This window comes from Amphibalanus amphitrite, unplaced genomic scaffold (assembly GCF_019059575.1).
Source record: "Amphibalanus amphitrite isolate SeventyFive unplaced genomic scaffold, NRLGWU_Aamphi_draft 000478F_arrow, whole genome shotgun sequence".
NCBI lineage: Eukaryota > Metazoa > Arthropoda > Thecostraca > Balanomorpha > Balanidae > Amphibalanus > Amphibalanus amphitrite.
Genome location: NW_024881972.1, coordinates 193,750 through 204,611, shown reverse-complemented (window position 1 = coordinate 204,611; position 10,862 = coordinate 193,750). Strand labels below are relative to the sequence as shown.

Below are 10,862 nucleotides of genomic sequence, written 5' to 3'. Positions count from 1 at the left end.
AGGAGATGGATATGCTCAATAACTATGCTGGAATGCATTCTGGGTGGCCTGTTTAAATTTGGCACTTTGAGCTTGCCAGCGCTACCCGCCCTACCCGCATATGTGACACAGAGTGCAACATCAAAAGGTTTGCACGTGCACAGCACGTGCACCGTGTACCCCAGCACGCCTATTTGTACAGCACCTTAAAGCGCGTGTCCAGTAGTGTCAGTGTGCCAAATTTGGTGTGCCTAGGTCAAGGTTTTCCGGAATCGGAGGATGCCTCCTCAAAACATGTTTTTCGCCACTAGCGCGTGCATCCGCACGCCCTGATGCCGAGCATACCATATGTTAGTGGTCGAACACTGGGACATGTGACCTGTGAGTTTGGCACCTGTGCCGCCCTTCGTTTGATTTGAAGCGTCGCTTAAAGGTTTTTGCCCTTTGTAAGTTTGTCGGCACGTGGCACGCGCCATGTGACACCTGGTGATATGTGACATCCATCATCACCTGCCTCAAGGAATTACCCGTCGAACGGTACCACCAGCATCTCGATCCGATCATCCGTTTGGACGCAATTCTAATTGTATTGGCTCGATGACCTTCCAGAGCACGGTTTTTTGGCAACGTAAAATGGCGCCTTGTCGGCTTCACCAATGGAGGTGGTTGCGGGTCCAGTTTATTTATACGTCCGTGATGGGGACAGGCACAAGACAGGCACGGGATACCAAGGCTGTCGGGATACACGGGATGATGAAGCGTTGGGGTTGGAATATGAAAAAAGGGGTAATTTGGGGATGATGTGTGCGTGTGTACAACGAACGTTGTAGTTGTGGCCTTCGAATGAGGAGTTTCACATTGGCTGGATTGAACAAATGGGAGACCTGTTATGCTTCCTGAATCAGAATTCAAGAAAATAGCAATTCTCATTCTGATTCTCATTTTTTGTCATCTTGAGCTTGGTCTGCTGAAGCTGAAGTTGTAAGTACCCTCATTGGCTTAAATACTAAGATCATCAGTTTGGTTTGCCTACTCCTTAGCTTAATGTTCATCTTAATTGAGCTGGATAATGTGGGCTTAACTGCTTGGTGAGATGTGTGACGCGCAAGTGTAAATATCACCGGCCTACAGTGAATCCGTTCTTTTTGGGGGGAGGTGTGTGATTGTGTGATTGTGTGCACTGTGCAACTGTGAATACCACTGGCCGCCCAGCCAGGCTGGTTGCCGGCCCGCCGGGCGACGCATGCGCTGTGACCCGTCCGCGGGTGCCGGGCGCCGGGCGGCGGCCCGCACGGAGGGAGTCAGTGTGCTGGTGGCCGGTCGCCAATACAGGTCAACGGGAGCACCGCCTTTATCCAACATATATATAATGCCTATCAATAAATACCGTAAACCGGGGTGACAACTGAAATGATATCCGGGGTGACTTTGATCATAGACCAATTTCGGGCCTCAAATGAGCATTTAGCTGCTGTGAACTGTATTTTCAATGCCAATGGTTAAATAAAGCAATGAAGCATTATAGCAGACACTTTGGGTCCCAGTTAGAATAATCATGTTCGTGTCACAGCTTGTTTTTTTTTTGCTGTCATTGGCATGAAGTATAAATTCGCTAGCATCTCCAGCAAAAATAATGGTAAAGATGAGAAAGACCCAGATAAAGAAAGAGAAAGGAAAGGCTTAGATACTGATGATGGAGGATGAGCATTGAGCTGCTCTATCTCAGTGGTAATTGGAGCGTCAATGGGAAGTGAAAAAGACAATCAACTGGGAGGGGCATGAGCAGTGTGGCAAGTGGTCCCACAGCCACCAGCAGACAAAGTGTGATGTAGAACAGGTAGCCTGTGGCTTAGGACATCTGTGACTGTTACTTAATCTTGAAGTCAGAGGTTAAAGACTAAAGTAGCTAATTTTGCTGCTTATAGCTCTGTAATGTGAGTTTAGACCCGGAGCATGCAACTTTATTTTAATACCTCAATGACTCATAGTTTTACTGTAAAATGTGTGAGTTTTTGTGAAGCAAAGCCTTTGATTTTATTCAAAACATGTAAGTTTATCACACAAGCCCTTTCTGAGGGCTCCTATGGCACACATAAGGTGATTTTAATGTAGTGATCATAGTCACCCCGACCTCTGGGTGAGAATGATCAATTTTTGGGTAAAAAAAATAAAATATTTATGACAAATTTCAAGACATTTATTGTACTCAGTAAGATAAAGAATTGTCCAATTGGTATGATGAAAAAGTTTCCAGAGTGAAATATCAAGTGATATACAAGATATTGTACCAAACTGGTCAAAAGTGATACAAAGTCACCCCGGTTTACGGTACCGAACATGGTTGGTGACTGTCTATTCTTAATCTTGTCTTGTGCCACACTGACAACTTCTGGTCTTAGGCGGTCCCAGTGGTTGATGGCCCTTCTCGAGAAGCAATGTTTTGAGCTCTGGTGACCACTTACTACCTTTTTTTATGCTACAACTCACAATTCACAAGTGTCCTCTAGTTTCGCAGGCAGTTGAGGTGAAAAGGTCCAACAAGTACAGGCCAGTCCCACCATGTAGTATCTGAAACACTGTTATATAATGTATCCACCCAGGCAGCAAAATGGGTCTGAGCTGTAGCTGGGATTTGCTCTGGCTCGCTCTGGCACTTATTCCGAATGGAGTACGGGCAAGGTCTGGAGCTGACACATGATCCCGGAGCTTGCCTGCACCACAGTCGGACTTATGCCATATCAACTGTGCCGTAGGCCGTAGCTCAACTGTACTTCAGCCACAGTAAGCCAGAGCAACTACAAGGCAGCCGGACCTGGCCGTAGCACGCCGTGGCAGCCGGCAGGGAGTAAGACTTGAACTTGACTTGGCGGTCCAAAGCCATACCAACTCCGGAGCACTATGGCAAAGACTGGCTAACCAGAATAGAGCCATATCGACCCAAAGTCCAAACCCCCTGTTCCGATGGCGTTCCGTTTACACCGGCCCGAATCTAGCATGTTGGAGCTGCCGGGGCAAAACGGACTTGAGCCATACCAAATTGCTGGCTGGGCACACTTCCATTGGTTGAACAGGGATAATAAGTTAGGCTTCTGCAGCCACTCTGCATAAGGAAGGTGATGGAGCTGCGATACCTTCTTTATTGCCAGTGGATGTGTTTCACAACTCTCTGGTGTGCCTGATTGAACTTTGAAGGGGTCCCAGACAATTGTCCTGTAGTGGGGCCTGCTCAGTGTTTTAAACAGTAGGGATAAGGTAGACTGGTGGAGCAGCTGGAATGACCCCTGTTGATAGTTAGTAGGTGCTTATAAGGCCTGTGAACTACTGACTGCCGACTGGCTTGCTGGTCGATTTTCAAGTTCGTATGTGTACAAGACTCCCAGAATTTTGGCCGGCTTGCATTCCGGTGTCATTCATTGCCCATTGGCCCATGTTGTGGTATCGTCCCAGTCTATCTCTTGGTGTCGTTGGCCTGATGAAACGCGGACAGAACTGGAAAGGTATGTTGTTGTACGCCGCTAATATGTTGATAACGCAGACCGCACTGGAGTACACTTGGAAGGTCGTTTATGGACAGTACGAATAGTACGGGCGCCAATACTGAGCCTTGTGGGTTGGGACTCCGCTGCGTACTGGTACCCACCGCCCATCCTGATCCGATCAGGCTGATCGGCAGCCCTCGATAATGACCAGCTGATTTTCTGAGGGTAAAGCCTCAATCCAGCAGAGCAGCTTATCACCTATTCCGTAGGCTTTTACCTTCTCGATGCACCTCCTAAGTGAGACTGTGTTGAATGCCCTGGCTGGATTCAAGCATAAGAAATCAACCGACTCACACTTTTCTATCCCGCTCCTTTTTTCTCGGATTGCTGGAAGCATCTGCGTGACTCGCGACCTTCAAGCTACGAAGCCGGGTTGGGCGCCGCTGAGGTAGTTTTCGAAGGTATACCTACTCCTTAGGTCCACTCTGATAAATTACCACTTCAATTTCGAGCTTTCAGTTGTTTATGATTACCTATTCATAATTGTTCGGGAAAAGAGAGCTACTTTTTAGTTAAAACTTCCCTTTACTTACAAAAAATGCGTTCAAATTGGACCCTCAAAAGAAAAAAAAAATCCTGAAAATATATGGGCGACATATCTCTACCGCCCGCTGCGCTAGCCGCCTGGGGATAGGCTCGGTGTGGGCCGGGGGAGCGTCACTGGGTGTGATGGGTCCCGCCATTGATTCGGGCGTCTCCTGTGACCGTTAATGGGCGGCGCGTCACCGCTCCGTCAGCCGGTGAACAAACGGCGCCACGCACCGCCGTCCGCCGGTAATGGCCGGGCGCGGCGGCTCTGTTTAATCAGAGTCGAGTGACGCCACCGGCCATCGCGCCCCCCCCCCCCCCCCTCGGGACCGGACGGTCGGACGCCCTATCGCCGACCGAAACTGGGGCACGGTGGCGACCCGCGGTCTGACGCTTCCAGTGCTGAGACACGATTGGCGTCCTGTGGTTTGAGTCTCGCTGAACGGAATGAGAAGCGCTTTACTCGTCCAGAATGTATAATTGAATGTTTTTGACCGAATTTACGCTATCAGCTTTGATTAACGGGGAAACGAAGCACATATGTGTACCGTCAAAATAGACGTTTTTTCTTAAATAACTTTTGCCTCAATCATTGTATAACATTCTGATTGCCACCATCGTGTTTCTCTTGTTGAGACACGTTTAGGTAATTGGCAAATATAGGACCGGGCGCGATCTGTCTCAGTCATAATTACACTTAAGCTGGTTTCAGCTGCTTCTTCCAACTACTAGGTATCATCCCGTCAGAAAACTCATGCATCCAGAGTTGGCGGCCAAAGCGACTCGATCTTGGACTTATCACTTTCCACACCTTTGGTCCAGGTCCAATGCTCTACGAACAGTGTTGCAATAAGAGCAAATTTTAACTGCTCTCAGTTTCCATAACGTCTATTCATTCGGCACAGGATCGTTTCGTCCCGCCAAAGTTTCCCAAGGTTCAGCTTAGAGATTTGCCTATCCTGAGGCTGAGAAGCATTGCGGTACAGTCTGTTTTCAGGCGTTGACCACTGGTGCCATCTATGATGGTGTTTGTAACTACGACTTGTCGGGCTCTACAGTAGAGGCGCTCGAGGTTACTAGTGCAGTTTTCTGGCGATCGGTGGGAAGCAGTTCCCCCATTAGATTTGCTCTCACACACTAATGATAGGCTCCCACGTTGCTATTGTTTCCGGGTTCACATAAACCGGCTTAACGTAAAACTTTGTTCCTGGCCAAAATTGCCAGATGTAATGACCCCCGGCTCCAGACTGGCTTTAGGCTGGCCCGGAGCAATAAAAAAAAAAATTCCTAACCCGCGCCCCGCTGGGCTATTCAGCCATACGCGCCCTGCTGGGGGGGGGGGGGGCAGATTCTGCCCCCCCCTGTCTAACTTCCGAACCGATGGTCGTAGAAAGACGGGGAAAACGGCAATCGAAAGCTCTCAACAAGGCGGATCTTAAGAGCCCAAATTTTTTTGCTTAAGTAGGTCAGAGGTCAGGTCAAGGTCAGGTCAACGGTACAAAATGCAAGTTTCTACAGTATCGGCCTTGCACCGTAGTTGCCGAAGAATGGACTGAGACTGATTGCCCAAAACGTGTTCTTAGACTACCAAGACAATATTCGTTGCATACAATGTCCTTTAAAGGTCAAGGTCAAGGTCAGGTCAGGTCAGGTCAGGTCACCAAAAACAAAATATAGAAAAGGGCATGTGCGACACATGTTTTATGGGTCATTTTACTCATAGAATTCAATACGCACACTCAATAAGTGATATGGACCACCTCTGGATGAATTTCAGGTCGAGGTCAGGTCAAGGTCAGGTCAAGTGAGGTCAAATTTTGAAGTTGGTTGTTAAGGCCTAAAAAGGTGTCTATCTGATGCAGTTTTTCACGGCGAATCGAATGGTGCTATTTTGTTTCCGTACGAGGTCTAGAACTTCCAAAAAAATCATTTTTCAAAATTGTTGTGTGTCGTGACGTCATAAAATTTTGAATAACTCCCACATTTTTGAACCGATTCTTCTAAAAATTGGTATGTAGGTGCACATAGAACACTTCTCTGACATATATTCCGGTTTTTTCGATACACTCAAAATTTTGGATTTTATAATTATTTTCCCATAAAAGTCAGTTTAAAAAAAAAATTGGGCCAAAATCCAAAATTTTCAAAAAACCGAGATAGCCATTTGATAGACAAAGTGGAATCACGTATAACCTTTTCTGTTACGTCTTGATTCCTTTAAAAATGTAGATGTTAGCGGCGTTTGAAGTTTTGCCGTTTTTGAGGCGAAAATGGCGAACATGTTGTCACTAAAACGTCAATTTCTCAAAAATTTCCCGACGGATTTCGCTCAAATTTTCAGGGAACGTGTCAAATTGATGTATGATAAGGTACTGAAAGTTTGACGTTGCTGGCGTAACGCGTTTAGAAGTTATGGGCGAAAAACGGGAGGGGGGCAGATTCTGCCCCCCCCCCCACACATTGCCCCAAAAGACGGTAAATAACTTTTGAAAATACCTATCTCCAATTTTAGTGTTTTCTGGACCAAAATTTTGCAAGGAATCCGATGGTGTGGTCCCCGAGATCCGAAAAATTTCCATTTTGGAGATAGCACCTATTTTTTGAAAAATAAATATTCGTCAGGCATAAAAGTCAAATAAATTGAAAATATAATGAGTTAATTTTTGTAACAACACTAGAATGTGTCGAACATGAATTAGAGATATATTTTAGCTGAGATGATACTATATCTGCGCATACATGTACATGAACTAGTACATTAACCCTCGTCGGCCGAGAAGGGGTGGGGCGGGTGCCGCCTCATAGGGCTTTTCGCGATAGCTTAACCCGCGCCCCAGTGGCGGTCTCCGCCAACTTCGCCCTAGTGGGGGGGGGGGGGCATATGTTACCACCCACCTGTAACTCAAAAACTAAGAGGGCTAGAAAGACGCGGTAAAAAGCAGTCGATAGCTCTTGATGCGTACGTTTGAAAGTATTTCGGTCATTTTTCATCTTAGAGCAATATTGGGGTCACCAGAGGTCATCAAAGGTCAAAATTTGCGAATTGTCATTATATTTTTCAGAAAACATGCCATTATCTCAGGAACTATGATAGCTAGAAAAACGCTGGGAAAAGCAATCGATAGCTTTTGAACTCTTCTTTTGATAAGGTCATCATCAAAAATGACCTCAGGTCAACGGTTTAGCCTCCAGAGGGCAAAAACTCCAAAAATAGCTGTTTTTACGAAAAGTGTTTTTCGACAATAACTTTCGACTACAAAAAGCCACGACATTTCTACTGCCAGAATCGTGTTCCTCTCGCCGAGACGCGTCGAATGAACTATAATTTGACCTTGAAAGGTCAACTTCAAAATTTGACCTCAGGTCAAGGTCATGACCTGACCGGAAAAGGTCATGTTGCATATCAGTCGATGCGTCTCGGCAAGACAAACACAATGAGGCCAACCCCAGCGTTCTATATCTTTCCAATCGAGAGTTATTGGCAAAAAACTGTTTGTAGCCTCAAATGACCTCGGATGACCTTTCAAGAGGCTATCAGCAAAAAAGACACCCTGGTCGTCACGGGTGGTCCAAATCATTGTTATCCTGAAATATTTGGACTGTTCCTATGCGTACACACGGATCTAGAGGCATTTTCGTTTTTCTCCATTGACTTATAATGGAAAGGTCACGCCACTGACCTGACCTTAGGTCACGCATATAAAAAATCCGAGATATACAAATTGTAGGCACCCATAACATCATGTAATCCACCAAGTTTGAAACCTCTCTGACAAACACTGCAGGCTGGACATGATTGCAAACTTTTTTTTAGGCTTGGTCAGTTAACTTGACCTAGTGACCTGACCTGACATGACCTGGGGTCAAAAATTTCACACATTGTCCAAAATTGATGTACCAAAAGCTACCCCAAGCGGCGCGGCGCTACGCGCCGCGGTTTTTTATTTATACGAAAAAAACGCGACAGGGTGGTAACATATGCCCCCCCCCACTGGGGGAAGGTTAAAACTCGCTTAGGGTAGACAGCTGAAACTTGGTATACCTAATCTTTTATTCAAACTGGATCTTTTGACCTCAACTGCGTTTTCAGGTCAGGTCAGGTCACTGACCTATGCCGTCATAAATAAACCTCTGCGAAGTCCTCAGATGTTGCAACTTTGCAACGCCCTCAGTGCCAGAGGAACTTTCACAGGAAGATGAAAGTTACAGGACGTAGTATCCTTCTGAGGTCTCACAACTTGTTTATCTCGGATTTAACCTAAATGTCACATGAGGTCAGGTCGGTCACGTGACCTCACCATTATAAGTCAATGGGGGAAATATTGAAACTGTTATTTTGGCGCCGGAAATGATCTAAAACTATCCCAAGCACATGAAGTCGTGGTTTCATGATCGGACCTTACAAAGAGTGCATGAAACCACGATTTCATGTGCTTGGGACAGTTTTTAGACAATTTCCGGCGTCAAAATAACAGTTTTCATATTTCCCTCCATTGACTTATTATGGTGAGGTCACGTGACCGAACTGACCTCATGTGACATTTGGGAAAAATCTGAGATATACAATTTGTGAGACCTCTAAAGGATACTACGTCCTGTAAGTTTCATCTTCCTGTGAAAGTTCCTCTGGCACTGAGGGCGTTGCAAAGTTGCAACTTCTGAGGACCATGCAGAGGTTCATTTATGACGTCATAGGTCAGTGACCTGACCTGACCTGAAAACGCAGTTGGTGTCAAAAGATCCAGCTTGAATAAAATATTAGGTATGCCAAGTTTCAGCTGTTTTCCCTCAGCGTGTTTTGAGCTATCGCGAAAAACCCCTATGAGGCGGCATCCGCCCCACCCCTTCTCGGCCGACGAGGGTTAATGTACTAATTCATGTACATGTATGAGCAGATATAGTATCATCTCCGCTAAAATATATCACTAATTCATGTTCGATACATTCTAGTGTTAGTATAAATATTCACTCATTATATTTTCAATTTATTTGACTTTTGTGCATGACGAATATTTACTTTTAAAAAAATAGGTGCTATCTCCAAAATGGAAATTTTTCAGATTTCAGGGACCACACCATCGGATTCCTCGCAACATTTTGGTTCAGAAAACACTAAAATTGGAGATAGGTATTTTCAAAAGTTATTTACCGTCTGTTGGAGCAATGTGCCCAGCGGGGCGCGGGCTAACATTAGTCATGCGGTCATGCCTCTGTTATTTTAGGAGGTTTTAGTTTGATGATATCTTTTTTTGTCTTTGCTATGTTGATATTCAAGGCTTCTCTGGCTTTTACTTCGACGGAAGGAGCACATTTGAGCTTTCCGGCTCACGAAGTCATCGGAAACTTCGCATTCGATTTGTGAGATTCCAGCAACGGTGGCGCTAATAGCACTCACTCTGATTAAAAGGAAATAGTTGCTTTTATATTATCCGCCCTACCTTTCCCCAGGACTGTCTCATCCACTTTTTTAGCCCACTGTTTTCTCCGGGCTGACGATCAAACCAGACAATCTGTAAACGACAGACGGAAACGACCACGCCTCCGTGGTGACCATTTGAGTGGCAGCGTGACTGCTCCACTGGGATGCTGACGTAATGGGCTCAGCAGTCGTGGTGCACCATTCGATGGTCAACTCAGCGCAGTGTCTCTTCCCCTTCCCCCTTTTCTGATAGATCATTGCCCCGAATGGGTCGCAATAGACCGGAATGGTCTAAATCAGCGATTGAGAAAGCGAAGAAGCAAAACTTTGTGGAAATTCCAGCTTACATTAATGTCTTACCTTAGCATAAACACACCCTATCAGTTAACAATTGTTTTGTAAAACGGACCTTCTTGACACGCCATTGGAGTTTAAATTATGTGAAACAGTGCAACTTTGTCACATAGGATAGCAAAATTTTAGCGTTTGTCTGCAGCTGAAAAAAAATATGTAAAATGTCGCGGATATTCATAGTCATCTCCTAGTCCTATGATTCAATTTGTCATGGCTCGAGCACTCAGCACGCGCACACGAGCATATTTCCTCAGAAAGGGTATATAACAACTGTTAGGCAGGAAAAACCCAGGCTTGCAAAAGCAAATGTCATGATTCCCGACGGGAAATGTCTGTATGCTTTGTCCACTTCCGCTTCCCGATAAACACCCAATCCGCTACAGCTGTGTGGGTGTGTACCTGATGCGAAGTAGATGTGTGTATTTTTTAGATCATACAAAAATACCAGATTTGATATTCCTTGTCTAACTTTTTAAGTTTGCTTCCGGTCTGGATGCTTATAGCTAGTCCTTAGTGATAAAGGGCAATGGCTCGTATCATGACTCAGGTAAGAAATACTTGATGCACCGGGAATCCAAGTGACTTGATTCATCTCCAAGTGACTTGGAGGGTAGGTAATGAATGTAGAGCAGGCCTAGGTAATATACGGCCTTGAATGTAGGGCTTTGGGGTTTTAGCCGGTCACGGACGACCCGGATACAAAATACCATCGATCAAGAAGCATGATATTTTTGATCCTGTGTCACATCTTAAAAAAAGTTTTTTTAACGCAATGTGTTAAGTATAAACCGGACCTGTACTTAACCTGTGCTAAGTATAAACTGGAAACTAATAACCAGTAACTGCTTTTAACAAAATTCAGAAATGAAAAGATAGCCAAGGGAAATAAACTGAAAAGCATGGTATTACTAGCTACGTGCAAAACTGATCGCAGACATGTTTCTTCCAAGTTTTTTTTTTTCAAACCTGCGAACTCTGTAGGTACGTATGTTGGATGTCAAGTGTCATTCAGCCTGCCCATTGGGATTTACCTGTAATTTGAC

General features: G+C 45.3%; 1 protein-coding gene across 6 annotated transcripts in view; it reads left to right on the top strand.

Moving 5' to 3' along the window:
- Window positions 1-668: 668 nt before the first annotated feature.
- Window positions 669-10,862, top strand: part of LOC122392267 (phospholipid-transporting ATPase ID-like) — a 76,816-nt gene continuing 66,622 nt past the window's right edge. For 2 of the 6 annotated variants that reach the window (XM_043386954.1, XM_043386952.1), the window contains exon 1: window positions 669-960. The gene's annotated coding sequence lies outside the window, so the exon portion shown is untranslated. The remainder of the gene's footprint in view (window positions 961-10,862) is intronic. The other 4 variants (XM_043386949.1, XM_043386953.1, XM_043386947.1 and 1 more) reach the window with 4 other exon arrangements.